The sequence below is a fragment of the Bidens hawaiensis genome, unplaced genomic scaffold (genome assembly GCF_021521415.1).
Source record: "Bidens hawaiensis isolate Kalapana, Puna unplaced genomic scaffold, B.hawaiensis_p1.1 tig00029322_1, whole genome shotgun sequence".
Lineage (NCBI taxonomy): Eukaryota > Viridiplantae > Streptophyta > Magnoliopsida > Asterales > Asteraceae > Bidens > Bidens hawaiensis.
The window spans coordinates 70,909-89,856 of record NW_027494846.1 but is presented as its reverse complement, the minus strand read 5'-3'; the positions used below and the strand labels follow the sequence as shown (position 1 = coordinate 89,856).

The 18,948-nt window shown below is 34.0% G+C and overlaps 1 pseudogene across 1 annotated transcript; it reads left to right on the top strand.

The window, feature by feature from the left end:
* Window positions 1-7,176: 7,176 nt before the first annotated feature.
* On the top strand, window positions 7,177-14,179 carry LOC143578685 (NADP-dependent malic enzyme-like; annotated as a pseudogene). The gene is made up of 20 exons (XR_013143317.1): window positions 7,177-7,341; window positions 8,156-8,203; window positions 8,965-9,116; window positions 9,362-9,482; window positions 9,650-9,724; window positions 9,827-9,978; window positions 10,480-10,585; window positions 10,684-10,749; window positions 10,843-11,010; window positions 11,092-11,175; window positions 11,348-11,446; window positions 11,522-11,569; window positions 11,670-11,723; window positions 11,974-12,072; window positions 12,171-12,259; window positions 13,111-13,188; window positions 13,348-13,422; window positions 13,515-13,605; window positions 13,714-13,842; window positions 13,911-14,179. The product of XR_013143317.1 is annotated as an NADP-dependent malic enzyme-like (transcript).
* The last annotated feature ends 4,769 nt before the right edge of the window (window positions 14,180-18,948 follow it).

The window sequence follows — 18,948 nt, the reverse complement described above, 5'->3', positions numbered from 1 at the left end:
AAGTAGTTTAATAATTATTAACTAATTTAACTTAAATTAGACACTACGTAATACTCTAGACTCTTTAAAACTCGACTAAACTATTAACCGGCAAATGAACCGATCGACTCTAAAAAAGCTAAGTAAGTCCGGTTATGGAACCTACAAGACTCTTTAAATTATGTTAACTAGCTAAATTAGACTTAATTACAGACACGACTATTCATTTATATTTGTTTCGGGGGTTTTATTAACATACTAATTTTAAACTATTATTAAAAACTAAATAATAAAAACAAGTAATTTAAACAAAAGATAATTTAGTTGATTTTAATCAGGTGATAATAAAAAACTACCTAGGCTAGAATCCCCTAAGTTTCAGTTGTCAATTAACCTGGAAAAATATCTAGTTATGGAACTAGGATCGTAAAATAGACACTTAAAATAAAACACGAATAGGACCCATGACCCTTCTCAAGAAGACACCTATGAGTTTATAATAAGTTTTAATGCACACCAGTTATAAAAATCAAGTTTCCTTACGGTCACCAAGTTAGTTATGAACAAGTTCCTTTATACGAAATTCTACCTTACAGCGCGGAAATCAAAGGCAGTCTAAAATATTCAAATGACTTGATAGACAAAGTTAATCAATCAAATGACTAAATCTAGCAAGATTAATTAACAAAGACCTACCAATAATCTAGTATCTTACAGCTATTTAGATTAGCAGGACACTTAGGTTTATTTGACTAATTATATTATTCCTATGATCTTAATGCATACCAATCATAAAATAGTCAAAAACACAAAGTAGATGACCTAAGTGTATGCTATAGATGTTATACGAGGTATATATTTTATAATGCTTGTCAGTACGTGAACGATCTTCGGATATTGCACGTATCGCCAAGGATAGTAAATTCCAAGTGGTTGATAGTGTGTATGAATGTTATGATGTGACTTGTTTATTATGTAAATACTGAACTGATATGAAGTGTGATATAGGCAGGTAGAGGTAGAGTGTGTTAGAAGTGGCAAGAGTCTAGTAAGGGTGTTAGTGGCATAACGTGAGCGCGTGATAGGGAAAGCCTGTACGTGCCATCGTTATTATGTGTGTATGATTGTTGATGTGACTTGCTTATTATGTAAATGATATGAAGCGTGCTGTAGACAAGTAGAGGTAGAGCGTGTTAGAAGTGGCAAGAGTCTAGTAAGAGTGTTAGTGGCACGACGATAGTACGTGGTAGGGTAAGCCTATACGTGACTACGTTATTAAAGCGGCAAAGTGGCAAAGTGGCATAACGTTATACGTTATTAAAGTGGCAAAGTGGCATAACGTTATACGTTATTAAAGTGGCAAGGTGGCAAAGTGGTAGGCGTAAATAAGAGGCTAAGTGGTAATGTGAGCAGGTTAGATAGTGGATTATGTGTCTTCGGATACGTATATGATGCATGTAGTGGTTGTATGATAAGTTGCTTGATTAACTAGAACTCACTCAGCGTAGCTGACTTTTAGTATGCACGCAGGTGATCAGACCAAAGAACTAGCATGAGGATGGCACATGGCATGGATTGAACGGCTTGCATCTTAAGATGGAAGAAAAGATGTTTTAAATATAATGATTTGTTTTATAGTATCAGAGAAGAGATTGAATGTTTTGTAACGAATGCTTCAAGTAAACGTTTCCGCGAAAGTTTTAATTAACTCTGATTGCAAGAACTGTGTTTATGAGTAAATCCGACGCTAAAGTAGGGCTACCGGTTCGGGGCCTTACAGTTTTACTTCAATCAACCCGTATCCTCCTTTCAATAAACCATCAATAAATACTTATAACGTCTCACAATCGGAAATCAACAAATACGAACAAAAAATAACAGCAAACACTTATAAAAACAGACCTAATAATAACAGCAAATCGGTTCTCACTATCTTCATATTAAGAATGATTTGTATTTGATTTTGAAACGTACACTAAACTAGTAAGGTTGCCCGCGCGTTGTAGCGGTTATTTGTATTTTGGTTACCAATACCATTTTTATTTGGTGAGATTTGTGTATGTTATTAAAATCAAGTAGCATGTTGTAAGTAGGAATATTATATATTACATATATTAGTTACATTTATTATAATTGTGACAAATTCAAGAAAGTAGCGGTTTTTTGTTTAAAAAAATATACAAAAACAAACATCATAGTGCACTGTATAAAATAACACATATAACCGTAAACAAAAATATAAATAAAATATAAACTAGTTTTTAGACCCCGTCGCGTTGCGGCGGGGATGTTAAGCTTAGTAAAGGTGGTAAAATTCTATGTCGATAGGCTGCCACCATTGATATTTTGTTTGTATTTTTACTTCAAGTTATTACTACACGAACATAGTGTTTTTGATTATTTGCGAATCACAGCCGGCGAAACAAAAATGATAAATTTATGTTATGTCATTCAGGTATATGTTGCATTAGTAAGAGAAATGTGTGTATAAAATATTTTTCCTTGTGTAGGGGTATTAAAGTATCTGGTTTTACATGTTTACATAGGCACCACATTTGCATCACATGTTTCTGCCACAGTTAAGGCACAAAAAGTTTACAAAAGTAGGTTCGGGGATTGCCTTATTAGATGGTGGCCACATATTAACCTTTTTGTCATTAGCAAAGAGAAATTTTCCTAAAGAGTATAAAGCAAACCATATGTTCCTAAGGAAAACGAAAGAACAAAGCGTGGTAACAATAATAAACTATTTTGGTTCTTGAAACTCGATGCATTTAACCTTTAAGTCAGATATGTTATTATGAACATATATTTAAGTCTAATAATCACTCCTATTTTTCAAAATCATGTACTCATATTTTCTTATACAATATATGTATACACAGGTACATAATGGCAATAACTGAATACATATGAAAAAGACAGTTTTGTTGTTTTTGATGGGTTGAAAAATTCCTCATGTTTTGCAATATTAGTTACACATAAGATGTAGGTTATATGAAGTCCTTGCTTGCACGTCGTTAATCTGACCTGCTATGAAAAAAGTGCAAGTTGATGAAATCTGAGCAACCATCTCACCAATTTAACGAACAAAATGCAACCTGTAATTTGATCCTATGTGACCTGCAATGTGACAAAAAAATATTGTTCTCAATTATTTGAAATTGTCTAAGAAGGATACATGAAATTTTGAACTTTTAAAAACTTACATACAAAAGGCTAAATTTAGGATGCATATGAAACTTGCTACAAATGCGATTATTCCAAGTATACTGAATATCATTCATGTTAGGATCATAGGTCGATTTGAAAATAGTTCAACTTGGTCCGGGTAGAAACTGGTAATAACCAAAATATATTTAGGTGAAAACCATGCATCTTCAAGTTCTAACTTCTATAGACACTTATTTAACATGCTAAAAAAATGATTGGTAGAAAACTTACATGTTGAAGCCCTCTCCTGTGATATGTGATATTAAAAAGAACAAATTGTTTATGCCCCTGTACTAAGGTCAATCTTGGGCCTAAAAGAATAGGTCAATCAAAAACACAATCGAATCAAAGTCAAGTTCCCTAAGTTATTCAAGATACATATCTTTGGCTTTCAACCATTTCTAACTCGTTTCAAACCCGTCAATGTCCGACTCCAAATCCAACTCGGAAACAAAGTGGAGAGTGATGTCCAAATCAAATGGACGTAAATCGAGTTTCAGATGTACAAACATCTTAGCAAAATGGACAAAAAAAGCAGCCCGTGTCAAAAGGAACAAATGTAGCAAAATTGTCAAAAGGAACAAATGTAGCAAAATTTGGCAAAGCCGTGGCTCAAAACAAAGCAAATTAATATAAACTAAATACAAAGAAACAACAAATTAATTATACACTAAAATTTGCAAAACTGTGACTCAAAAACGATCATGACCTAAACTCATGAATATGACACCTGTACTGAAAAAAACCCACATTCTTAATTGACACAGAGTTGTTAACTGAGGCTCAGGTCCGGTAGACAGCTGCAACATAGGTTGCCACGCCCGAGACCGGAGCATCATCACAGCCATAAACCAGAGAACATGGCAGATTCATCAACCAACCCTCCTCCACTAGAACAGTCCGAATTACAGAGTAATCATCACCAAAAATGCAATAGAGTATAATTGATAAGTGATCTCTATGGTTATAAATATAACCCAATTACAAATCTTGACTTTTCATCAAACATAATTCAATAGCAATTTCTTAGATGTACCAGAAAAACCAAATAAGGCATTACATCAAACACCTTACATGCGTGTAAAGAAATCATACCAGTCTCAAGAACCAAATCGAACCAACCAGGAGTTCTTTCGACAAAGATTTCCTGATAAAATCTTGAACACGATGGTGGTGACGACCTTGGTGGTAACAAAGGTTGAAGACAATGGTGACAAAGGCTAGCTTGTAAAGATTAAATCATGAGATGTGACACCACATGTAAACCCCACAGAAAATGTATTATAATAATACAAAGGTACAATATTATATGCGCAAAATATAACATGGTAAAGCTTTTGGAACAATGAACAGGAATACCGAGAGTGAAGAGAACTTTCAAAATTAATATATATAATAATATGCTATGATTAATATTTATTTATACAGAAATAAAATATAATCACTGCATATATCCATGCTATATATGATGCTTGCTATGGCAAACGAAAAATAAATTTTTAGGTAGATGATAAAAGAGAAAAAATATTTAAAAGGATGATTAAAATTAATATAACTTCATTTAATAAAGATGATAATTTTACACTTATATACCCTTTACATGTATGTCATTATGCCAATATGTTTCCCTATAATCTATATGTTAAATCTAATTATAGCATGAATATGATAAAACTTAGGCCTGGTTGGTAATATTATATGCCACTATATTTCAAATAAATATATATCATTTGAAACAAAATCAAACCAATCTTTTTTTTTTTGTCGATGCTTTCATGTTTAAATCATCATAGTCTCATCATTCTTAGTTGATTCATCGTTTTATTTTCGTCTTAATGGGCAATAATCATATTATCACCGTTCTTATTCTGATTTATCGTTCTATTTTCATCTTAATGGGCGTTGGTAAATGGATACTAAAAAGAGATTTCAACTAATTTATGTTACATTTCACATTTAACAGGGCATGCATGCATGACAAAAAAATAATATAAGAAAAATCGGTCTTAGCTTTCTGTATTATATTCTGTATACGTACATTACTTGGTAGTTTGTTGAAAGAAAAAACATCCAAAGATGTTCACGACAACATTTGGGCGCCGGTTTATCATCTGACAACGACCAGTGCTCCCGCGATCCCATACATTACATGGCCCAGCATCCGTTGTTCGGTAGTAGTTATTTGTTGAAAGTTGAAACAAAACACATTCAAACATGTTCACGACAACAAAAAACATGTTCACGACAACGTTTGGGCGCCGGTTCATCACCCGGCGACGACCAGCGCTCCAGTCATCAGTCATCACATGGAGATCATCCGTTGTTTTAGGTGCTGGTTCATTACCTGATGACGACCAGCTTTCCTGCAATCCCATACATTACATGGATATCACCCGGTGTCCAGCCGAGTGCCACTGGTATCAGCGTCGATCCAAAGATCATGCAGTGAGTAGGATAAGATGGACATCGTTCACCATGGTAATTGAATCAGAAGTTGGGGGATGGATATGGCAATGCATTTATAGGGTGGCGGTTATTTGTTTTGATGGTTAAAAGTGGTTATTGGTGAAACGACACAACTTTAAATGGTGTCTTCAAACTTGAAAGGCGCCAAATTGTGTCGGAAACTTTTCTTTAATTATTATTTAATTTGACTATACATATATTTTCGCATATCACATATATTATTTGTAAGGTCTATTCGTATAATATGTGGAATATATTTTGTAAAAAGCTTTCCGTCAATCTTTTTTGGGTGTATATTTTCTCATATCACATATATTATTTATAAGGTTTATTCGTATAATATGTGGAATATATTTTGTAAAAAGTTTTCCGTCAATCTATATTGGGTTTCAAACGGTGTGCCGCCACATGTTTGCCTAGTTTCTAATTGTAATAGATAGAACATATATAAGTTTTTGTAACAATATCAATGGCATTTATTTAATCTTGTTTTAGTGAAAATAATGTTTTACTATAATACCTTCTAGTAGAAAGAATTGCTATCTATTTTGCCGATTAAACTTTACAGTTTACAAAATGATCGATATGAAAAGTTTATATAGAGGAAACCGTTTAAAAACCCATATTATTAACCACTATTTATTAAATTCAGTTTCTTTGAGTGATTTCGATGATAAATGGATTTGGGACTTGGATTCTGATGACACGTTCTCGGTTAAAGGAGATCCTACTTGGATCGTCAGGAACTGCCACTCTGCCAGAGGGTACCATCCCTACGAGATGGAATAAAATTCGTGCCTAGGAAGGTTAACATCATGATTTGACGCCTGCTTCTAGATCGTCTCTCGACTAGATTTAATTTAAGTCGTAAAGGTATTGATATTCCTTTAATATTATGCCCAATTTGTTTGAATTCGGTGGAAGTTTTGGATCACATTTTTGGAGGGTGTCACCTTGCTTCAAAGATTTGGAATGCTATCAGTCGTTGGTTGGAGGTGTCTCTTCCGGGTGATAAAGGGCTTAAAAGTATTTTAGAATGGTTGGATTCTTCAGGATGGGTGAAAAAGAAAACAGATGTTATTGAGGTGATTATCTATACGGCATGGTGGACTATTTGGAGAGCTCGAAATGAAATTATTTTTGGTCAACCCAATGATAGCAAAGACACTCTATTTGATTCGATTGTTTCAGTTTCGTATTTGTGGTTATCATCTCGTAATTGTAAGTTTTATTTGAACTGGGTGGTGTGGCTCAAAAATCCGTTACTTAGCATGTAATTTTTGTCTTGTCCCGATTTGGCTTTTCTTTCCGGTTGTGGTTTTTATTTCAAGCTTGCTTTTCAAAAAAAAAAAAATTAACCGCTCTTTACAAATTAAGGTGGCCCCTCATAAAATAGATGAAAATATGAAAGAAAGGAACAATAAAATGTTCCATACTTTAGGTTTGGAATTCCTACTTGTCATTCTATACTTCATTCTTTGGTCTTTGCCATTTCTTACCATTATCATAATTTGCTTTTGCCAAGTTTCGTTATCTTTCTTTGCATATAAATTGATCTCCATATGAATATATGTTATCATCACACAATTACATTGCTTTCATTCGATAAATATGACCAAAATATCCCCAATAACCACCATGTCTTGTGAAGATGTCAACAATTTTATTCGCTGGCTTCTAAAGGTACTTTCCATATTCGTATCAGCTTATAGATTGTTGGAGTAAACTAAATACATAAAACGTGTTTCTTTGTGTCATTGGATGGTTAGAAACTAAATATAACTATTTACCTTTGTATCATGTTCCAATGGATGATTAGGGTCCCTTATTTCTTTGCATTCCAATATAATGAATCTTCTCATATCCCCCTTTAAATTTATAAAATTATATATATTTATGTGTAATTTATAAAATTACATATATTTATGTGTGAGATCATCACGACTATTTTTATTTTATTTTTTAAGTAGAGTATCCACTAATTAATGGATATAAATTAGGGGCAATTTTACATATCTTCTTTAAACTTATAAAATTACACATTATGCGTTAAAAAGTTGTGCTTTTGATAAATATATGTAAACTTGTAAGTTTAGTAAAAGAAAATTCCACAAATAAAAGTACATAATTCGAAAAAATATATATATTCACACGTAAATAAAATAGTTTTACAGGCTACCTTTCCTTTAATTATTCGAGATTCTTATAAAAATGGGTGTATTTTTAGGAAATAATAATAAAAAAAGGAAAGAGACAAAATGACAAATTACAGTTTCTTGACATATGGTCCAGTCATTTCCTGTATTGCAATCTATCTATCCACCGAGAGAGAGAGAGACACAGAAAGAAATGGAAATGGAAATGGAAGAAATTATTATTATTATAATTATATTAAGCCCAAAATTCTTCTACTTTCACTCTCGAAATGCTGGGAAATTTTTTCCAAATTTACAAGAAAACTAATTACTCTAAACACTTTCTTCCACATTCCTTGCAGGACTTGTTGCTCACTTCATCATCATCCTTCAACAGACTTCATTCTCTGGTACTACTTCAGTTTTACACCTCAATTCATTCATTTACCCTCATTTTCTTATATTTTCTTTTTTATGGGTACGTGATACATTTCTTGAATCAGAAGATAAAAATTTGAGTTTTTTTTTATGGGTGCATGATACATTTCTTAATCATTTTTTTTATGTAAGTATTATGTTTGTGTTTCATTTGGATGATAGCTATGTGTGTTTTTATCTTTAATTGTACTTTTCTTGTTGTTTTGTGTCTTATTTGGCCCAAAAGCACTTTTTATGCACTTGAGTTTGTGTAAATGAATTAAAATAAACAAATAAATTTGGCATATTTATGTTGGCACATTTCAATTAGTGACAAAGTATTTTTTTTTTCTTTTTTTCTTATTTGGTCACTAGGATCTAAGAAAGAAACACTGGACTTTATAGGAACAATTAACCTTTTAAACTGGTTATATAAACACTGGACTTTAAAATCGTTATAAAAACCCTCCAACTGCCAAAAACCTTTAGTTAACCATTTTACTTAATGGGTTAAATTAGAATGGTTATTGTTTAAGTTTTGGCTAGCTTACAGTTTGTCTGATTTTTATAGACAGTTTTTAGGTGTTTAGTAAAGAATTTTGTAATTTTGAGCCACACCCACTTTATATAGAATTGAGTTTTGATTAAAAAAAAAGTAAAAACTCTAGAAAGTTGGGTAGGTGAAGAAGGTGTTATGTGTGTTGGTGAAATTGCAGTTTGTTGTTGCATTATGGTGTCTGATTGGCAGAGACAGTTGTTAGGTGCTTTGGGGGATAGAGGAGTGAGGAAGAGTAATCTGTCAGTGATGCCAGAAACTAATGAAGTTGATACTAACGCTGCCAATGATGGCGACGACGACGACCATGATGATCAACCTTTTACTCCTTGGGCTGTCTCTGTTGCCAGGTCTCTGATCATTTCCAATCTCTTGTCGCTTACTTTAGTGAAAACTATTTGCTTATCATTAAACTTAAGTTCTTTAAATAGTTTAACTATTTGTTCTAGAAAAGGTTAGTGCTTTATTGTTTATTTCCACATGAACAATAATCATGTGCATTTAAAAACTATAAGCATCATGGTCAGAAACTTGAAATGTATATCTTTTCTTGAACACAATGAGTAACCAAATCCACGTCAATTTTGTGTTTCAGTGGGCACACTTTGTTGCGCAGCCCACAACATAACAAAGGACTTGCTTTTACTGAGAAAGAAAGAGATGCTCATTACTTGCGTGGCCTTTTGCCTCCCGCGCTATTAACTCAAGAACTTCAAGTAAGTTCCTTTTCTTAGACTTTTTTTGTTGACTTTAACTAAGTTTATAATTAAAGTTAATTATCTGATTCTTAATAGTCAACATCAGACAATAACTTCAACCCCCCCCCCCCCCCCCTAGTTTGAGGATATATGACATTGACTCTGATTTTTTTGATGATAATTAGGAAAAAAGAACATTGAACATACTCCGCCAATACGACGTTCCATTGCATAGATACATTGCAATGATGGATCTCCAGGTACCCGTCGCACACACACATATAATACATGGAGTTGGTTTTTGTGTCCATTTAGGAAGTAATATGATGATGATGATGATGTACTTGTGCATTAATTGGCAGGAGACAAATGAGAAATTATTTTACAAGCTTCTCGTTGATAATGTTGAGGAACTACTCCCAATTGTTTACACGCCGGTGGTTGGTGAAGCTTGCCAGAAGTATAGCAGCATTTTCCGGCGTCCACAGGGACTTTACATCAGCTTGAAAGACAAGTACGCTTAATAATTCTATCCTTATGCAATGGATGCTACTTTTTAGTGTTTGCAATGAAACCAATAATAATAACAATAACAATCATAATGAATTTAGGGGTGTCAATTGTGTCTGGTTGGCGGGTTGAATCATTGGGCCCGAACACACCCATATATTAATATTAGTGTCAAAGACATAACCCTAACCTGACACTTAAATTTGTGTAGCCCGGACACAACTGATTTAACCCATTTATCTAAATGAGTCAAACAGGTTGTAATCAAGTTGTAGATGTGTTAAACAACTTATAAGTAGCTTAATGGTTTGGCAGGTTGTTCTTTAATTGAATGAGCCAAACACGTCAACCTGAGCATACCTTGTTTGGTTAAACGGGCTAAACATGCCAACCTTAGATATGACAACCCAAAATCTGATTATTGTCGGTAGAAATTTGCATCCATGATAATAATAATAATAATAATAGTAACGGTAATAATAGGTCATGGCAATTGAATTGTCAGGGGAAAGATTCTCGAGGTGCTGAAAAACTGGGCAGAGCAAAACATCCAAGTTATTGTTGTAACCGATGGTGAGCGTATATTGGGGCTAGGTGATCTTGGCTGCCAGGTGCTTTATTTGCATTTTTGTACATATTTCTATATCTTATTCCTCTATGTTTTTTTCATCATAAAATTTAATAACTTTCAATGCTTAAAATATCACAGGGGATGGGAATACCAGTTGGAAAACTTTCTCTTTATACAGCACTTGGAGGTGTTCGTCCCTCGGTTGTAAGTTTTCTTTACTTGAAAAATCTTTCTTTAAAGTTTAAAATCATTAACTAATTAGTTAAAATATGTTCAAACATATTTTTTTTGTTGTAGTGCTTGCCCGTAACTATTGATGTTGGTACCAAAAACGAGGCATTGTTGAACGATGAATTCTACATTGGTCTCAAACAAAAAAGAGCAACCGGCGAGGAATATGATGAGCTGTTACATGAGTTCATGACAGCAGTCAAGAAGAGTTATGGAGAAAAAGTCCTCATTCAGGTCATTTAATGTGTTTCTTGAAATTTTTGTTTAATTTACTGGTTATATTTGTCTAAACACAAATCTGTTTCATCTTTCCAGTTTGAAGATTTTGCCAACCACAATGCTTTTCATTTGCTGACCAAATACCGAACAAGTCATCTTGTTTTTAATGATGATATTCAGGTACTTGTCTTCGGATATATGACAATTGTATTATAACTTTAAGTCAAGTACACTTCTTGCAAAGCATTTTTTATTTGACCCGTCAGAGATCTACTCATTTGTAAGTGCATGTGTCAAATTCTCACCCTTTTGGTATGCATTTTACATATACCTCTTTTTCAATGTGATTAAGGGCACTGCATGTGTTGTATTGGGCGGTTTGCTTTCGGCTATGAAATTAATTGGGGGGACTCTTTCCGATCATACGTTCCTGTTTCTAGGTGCTGGAGAGGTCAGTAGGAATATGTGTAATTATATATATAGTTTGCCTTTATTGAGTCATCATATATGTTCTTTTGTTTTAAAGGCTGGTACCGGCATAGCAGAGCTTATTTCACTTGAGATATCGAAGAAGGTAATTGATTGTTATGAGTAAAATTTTGTGGTTATATTATATTAATGGTAATGTAATTTTTTTAAGTAAATGATCTGAACCTTTAAAATGCTATTTGCAGACAAAATTGACAGTGGAAGAGTCTCGAAAGAAAATTTGGCTTGTTGACTCAAAGGTATTAGAAATATTAGAGGTTGCAAAATGTTTTATGATAACCGTTGACATGGTCAGATCGACTTGAAACACTTTTTGTCCAAAATTTTAGACGCTTTAGAGATAATTAGCGTGCCAATATTATCATTTTATTAAAAATATTATATTTTGAATAAATAGCTTATGGTGTTATGTGCAATAAAAACACACATTTTGGAACTTTTGATGACCTGGATGTCATTATGAACGTTATGTGTGTTCCTTTAATGCAGGGATTAGTTGTGAGCTCGCGTAAAGATACCCTTCAACATTTTAAGAAACCATGGGCTCATGATCATGAACCTGTTAAAGGACTCTTGGAAGCCGTTAAGGTATGATTATATTCTAATAGATATTGGATTATTGGTCATGATACCAGGCTCTTCATGGCATGCAAATAAAAGGTTTTATGTTGCATATGTTGAGACAGGCAATCAAGCCAACAATATTAATAGGAGCATCCGGAGTTGGAAAACAATTTACAAAAGAAGTATCGAGGCCATGTCAGCTATTAATGCGGTTAGTTCTCTCTTGCTACATATTGGCACAAATGAAAACTAAGGTTTTGTACAGGTCATAATTTTGAATCCTATACTTCAATTGGGTCAATCTGAGTGATGTTTTATCTAGTAGGTCGAATGGGTAAAACAAAAAAAAAGGTATTTTAAAAGGAGACTCGAACAGGTCAAACGGGTTGAAAGTCATCCAAGTTGTACGTTTAAATCATAAAACGGTCCAAAATCATTTTATTCAAAAATTACATTGTCATTGAGATAAAATAATCTTATTCATATATAGATAATATAATCTTTTAATCATATATAATTAAAATAAATACAGAAAGAAAATTTTCGGTACCAAAGACTAACATGTTTTGACATATTACCCAGTATCAGGCCATCATCATCATCATCATACTCAGTAAATCCCACCATTAGCAAAGCTATGATAGGGTCTGAGGAGGGTAGGATGTAGACAGCCTTGCCTCTACCCCGTCGGAATAGAGAGGCTGCTTCCGGTGAGACCCCCGGCTCGATAGTAGTTTTGCATCAAGCCTTGGACATAAGGCACATAACACTCAACCACCGGGACACCGGCCGATTGGTGCATGTACCCTTGTCTTTCGGCTATCAACACCACCACATGATGCCTGATTAACCTTCCGCCACTTTTAACGTTATTTTCACGAGATTAGTAAAATAACATCAAAATTAGTGCAATTTCACTTTTGCCCACCCGAGGGTTCACGCATATATAAATTATATGGGCGCACCGCAAGTAGTATATTTTGCTACATGTATCAGGCCATTTGCTACATGTATAATTTTTACATAATATACACAAGATTAATATGATTATTTGGCATGTAGAAACCTCTCATAATGGCGCTCTCTAATCCAACATCGCAATCTGAGTGTACCGCTGAAGAAGCTTATACATGGAGCAATGTAAGTTGCACACTCTTCCCCGTTCTTCATTGTGTTTAAACATTGTGGGCCCCACAACTGTTGTATACTTGTATAACTGGACCCCATGAAATGAAAATGTTAGAAGGCCCAACAACTCGGATGTGAATACTAATGGCTACATGAATAAAATATTTGCAGGGTAATGCGATATTTGCTAGCGGAAGCCCATTTGACCCTGTCATATATGAGGGCAAGGAGTTCGTGCCTGGGCAGGTTTAACCATTATACGAGAAATCACTTAAATCGCTTTCACGTGCCATCATCTAATGTTTCAATGGTACCTGCTTTTTCTGTTTTGAATGTAGGCAAACAATGCTTACATATTTCCTGGATTTGGTTTGGGATTGATCATGTGTGGTGCAATCCGCGTGCATGATGAGTTCCTTTTGGCAGCAGGTGAATGCAAATATACAGTCTTCATATTCCACATAACGTCACAAGCGGTTTTATTTCATTTTATGCATGTTATAATTTTTATTGACTATACATTATTAAAAAATATAGCCGAAGCTTTGGCATCTCAAGTGACAGAAGAAGACTACGCCAAAGGTATAATCTATCCCCGATTTAAGAATATCAGAAAGATTTCAGCTGTTATCGCGGCCAAGGTGGCTTCAAGAGCATATGAATTTGGTATGTGTTATAAAACCTTGAAATCATTTCGCATTAAAAAGTTCTCACTGATAACATCGTGTTCCTAGGTTTGGCATCTCGTCTCCCTCGTCCTAGCGATCTCGTTAAATTCGCAGAGAGTTGCATGTATTCACCGAGATACCGCAATTATCGCTAATTGTTTGGTTTAAATGTGTTTGATTAATAGTGGTTTGTTTATTAGTCTAAAGGTTATACGTTGTGTGTGTATTACATTGATTGTGCAAAGTCTTCTTCTATTGAATGCTTGATTTAATGCTCTAAACAATTATGCAAACTTGTAGTTTTATATGATCTTATCCGCATTGTGTATTTCTAATGCTAACAAATTATGAACCGTAGCTTTGTTTCTTCGCTTCATCAATTATCTTCACAAAATGTTGTATATATTGTATTCTAGAATCAATCACTTGAACAAACAAACAAACATGGTAATCTTGTATACGATTGTAGATGAAGAAGTTGCAACATGGATCATTCTCTGAATCGTGTAATCACTATCAAATAAATCTATTGAAGATTACAGACAATTTATTGGATTAAACGGAGAACTCTTAACATGGAATTGAATTTTTGATTGATTCTGTGAATTGATGAAGAGCCAGAAAGTGTTGGGTTAATCTTGACGGGTCAACCGGGTCGGATACGGGTCAGCAGAAAACTCAAGTTTAAAGGGTCAAGTTACTAGGAAGTTATTTATTTAAGTCACGTGTTTGTTTGTTTAACAAGTCATAGTTAGTGGGTCTAGTTAATGGGTCATGTTTATTGTTAGTGGGTTTGTTTTCCTAATTTTAAGAAGTCTAAGTACGTGTGTATGGGACTATATAATCAGGTCTTAGGGTTAAGAAAGTATCGAATGTCCTTTGTTTGCTGTTTTCCCATTTTTCAGTTAATCAAAAGAGTCGAACGTTATGTTCTATTGCTGTGTTAATTGACTGCAATTAAGGGCCTGTGCCATCATTTGGTATCAGAACGCCTAGGGTTGCATCTGGTCTGAGTCGATTTACATGTGAGAAATCGCAAGAAAGAAAGAAAGAAGAAAAGAAAACAAAGAAGGGCTAATCTATATCAGCAAAGAAAGAAAGAAAGAAGAAAAGAAAACAAAGAAGGGCTAATCTATATCAGCAAAGAAAGAAGAAAAAGAACAACGAGGTTGTCTATCAGCAAGAAAGAGAAAGAAAAACAACAAGGAAGAATGGCAGGAAACGCAAGTCCGTTGGCGGTTCATGAGCAAGGTAACATACCACTTCAATGTCCCAAATTGACTGAAACTAACTACACTTAATGGTCGATTTTGGTTGAGACGGTACTTAAGGCATGGGATGCGGTGGATCCCGTAACCGGAGAAGCTGTGGATGAGAGAAAGAATTACACCACGAAAGGAATTATTTTCCAAACCTTACCGGAAGATATCCTCCTACAAGTTTCCAAACATAAGGATGCAAAAGATGTTTGGGAAGCAATTTGGGTTCGGTACTTAGGAGCCGACCGAGTTCAAAAGGCAAGGCTGCAATCTCTAAGGACAGAATTGAAGATGAAGGAGAACGAGCTTATCAATGATTTCTCGAGTAAGATAAGTGCTGTAGTGGCTAAGTTCAAAAGCCTCGGTTCAAATCTTGAAGAAGAAGTAATCGTAAGAAAGTTTCTTACCTTGATGCCAAAGAAGTTCCTACCAATTGTAGCCCCTATTGAGCAATATTCTGATATTGAAACCATGAGTTTTGAAGAAGTTGTTGGAAGACTAAGGGCATATGAAGAACGCCTTCAAAATCATGAAGAAAAGGAAGAAAATCAAGGTCAATTGTTGCTTTTGGGTTCAAATGAGAATAAGAATGAGCAAGGTAGAGGTGAAAGAGGTCGTGGAAGAGGTGGCTTGGGTCGTGGTGACAGAGCAAGTTTCGTTGTTTTGAATTTGGAGAATTTGGGCATTTCGGTTATGAATGCACCAAATGGGAAGAGCCGGGACTTCTTTGAAGGCGTGGGTCAAGACGTCAAGATTAAGGGGTTGAATGTTGGGTTAATCTTGACAGGTCAACCGAGTCGGATACGGGTCAGCAGAAAACTCAAGTTTAAAGGGTCAAGTTACTACGAAGTTATTTATTTAAGTCACATGCTTGTTTGTTTAACAAGTCATAGTTAGTGGGTTTAGTTAATGGGTCATGTTTATTTGTTAGTGGGTTTGTTTTCCTAATTTTTAGAAGTCTAAGTACGTGTGTATGAGACTATATAATCAGGTCTTAGTATCGAATGTCTTTGTTTGCTGTTTTCCCAATTTTCAGTTAATCAAAAGAGTCGAACGTTATGTTCTATTGCTGTGTTAATTGACTGCAATTAAGGGCCTGTGCCATCAGAGAGAACCCTTCCTCTATTCTCTTCCATCTAAGTTCGATATGTCATATTTCAAGTTTTTTTCCCAAAAGAGTGTAGTTGTAAAAATTATTTATCAAATGGCTGTACTTTGAAAACATATTTACCAAAATAGTTATTTTCCTAAAAGTTTGTATTTCTCGCTCCTAATCTAATTGGATGAAGCATGTTGTGGTTATTATTATTATTTCAAATTAACAATTAACTTTTTTTTAATTTGTTAATAAAAATATATTAAAAATGAAAATATATCAAATTTTCTATGAGTTTTTTCTCAAACTAGTGTTGGTGGAAAAACTATTTATTATTTTGGTGTTTCTTAAAAACTATTTACCAAACTGGTGTTTTTTTATTTCTTTTGTTTTTCTTTTACTTTTCAATTAACGTATAATCTCTTTAATTTTTCTATTTACTTCATCAGTTAACTTTTTTTTATCATTTAACGTTTTTTTTTCTTACTAACTCAGCTACGAATCTTTACTTTTCATTTCTTTTATTATTTTTTTTCAAATTTATTTAATTTTTTTTGTTTAAATGTATTATTTTACAAATTTGTTTTTTAGTATAGTTATTGTCACACCCCAATCTGCGGCGGAATGCTGGGGCGCAAGCTATTGGTTCATAGCTCACAAGGCACTAACATAGAATATTATTGACAATATCTAACTATTTTATTAAATTCAAATCAAGTACACAATATTCAAAAGAAATTACAAATAACCGAATAAATCAAATACTCTTGTTTATTTTAATAACCTAAAAACCAAATAAACTAGGTTTTTCAATAACTTCAACCATCTAAGATAAACATCATGTAATATGCGTAAAAATAGGTTTGTCAACAACACCTGTTGAGTAAGTAATCACCAGATTTTGATAATAAATATATTATATATGAAATATCAAATCAATATCATGAGTATCAACAATCAAATAAAAGCAAGTAATTGGTTTCGTTTGGCCATGACTCACGAACATGATTTGTCACACCCCGACTAGCACAATGCGGAAGCGTAAAACGGGAATGTAACAGACACATCTGGTATCAACACATTGTTTATAAAGAAACATTACAAACTAATTTACATTATATTACATTTCTTCGTTCTATCATTGTTTTACAGTCTAGGTGGTACAAACAAAACTAGTTCGTTAACTAAACGTTCTTACTACTAACGTCTTAGCTTTTATTCACGTAGCATCAACCACACACTTCAGGCCCCAATCATTCCGATTTAGGTACACCTGAAAAGCAGTTTAAAACGGGTCAACTACTAGAGTTGGTGAGTTTCACGAGTTTCAGGAAAACAGTAATGAGTATTCACAATTCAGCACTTGTAATCATGAAATAAGTATGTATGTATGTAAATGATGCAATTATGCTAAGATACAGTGAAGCCTTGACTGTATGTGCTGCGTGCATCCATTTCCCACGCTCAATCAACCACTGTGGCTCCCCTTCTGCCCACAACATGCCCCGGTAGCTATGTCTAACACTGCATAGCCTGTTTGTATAAATATGGCCATGTGCAAACGACGCTATGTGACACGGCAACCAGGCCGATTTCGTTTGGGTTTGTCAAACCAATAGTACTATTCACAAGCCACCGGCTCGAAGTTAATCACTGTGATCGTAGGGACTTTTGTGTGTTAGCACTTAGATAATTCACATCAATACATGTTTCAGGTATGTATTTGTAATCAAACATGTTTTTCATCCCAAAAGTTCGTAAAACTGTTTAAAGAGTGGGGTCATGAGACTCACGGTTTAGTAGATATTCAGTACTGTATCAGCTCGTGGTTTGTTCGGTCCGCTATCAGTAGTTCCTATAATCAATATTATAATAATATTAATATTTTAATATTATTATAATCTCAATACTAAACTGGGTTGTATAACTAATCTGGGTGTAGCTGGAACGCCAGAAAATGGCAATAGGCTTAGGTTGTGATGTTGTTCAATGTCTAATACTTAAAACCGAACTTGGCTCAGACTCCCGTTTTCCCAGCTGGGCCAAGTAGCTCGTTTACGCGTTCAGAAAACAGTTATGGGAAAATAAGCTTGGGTAATTGTATTTGTTAACAAAATGATTAAGTTATAAAGAAGGATCACCTATTAGGGTCCCGGATTAGCCACGGGACCCGTTTCCGTTTATTCAGTTTGATTTGAGAAGAAACACGCACAATCCACCCGGATTGTCCAGGTTTCTCATAGAAAAGTTCATTTTCACTTAATTAGTCCAAACATATGATTTTTGATCACTCTTGGTGTTTTGATTTTCCCGCAGGTTCACTAGTCGCGAACTTGCCGGTTGTTATAAAAACTGAATTTGTTTAATATTAAGATTAGCATAATTAATTAGCCGTTAATCATTAAATTATGAAAATTTAAACACTTATCAATTAAAATATGTAGATTTTAATAAAAATATTTCTGAAATTTATTTACTGATTTATTAATTTATAAAAATTCATTTTATCAGCTATATTTCGCCTGAAAATCGTCCGTTTACCCCAATAAATTTCCAAAAATTCACCAAAAATTTCTGAATACTCAAATCATGTCCCAAAACAACCTGTATCAATTCCAGAATGTAAAAACTCGTGCAATATTCTTTTCGGCCCAAATTCGGCTGTAAAAATTCACACGAACGCAAATAAACAAAACACCTTTAAACTTCTCCAAATGATCCCAAAATTCATATGTGATCAAAATACATC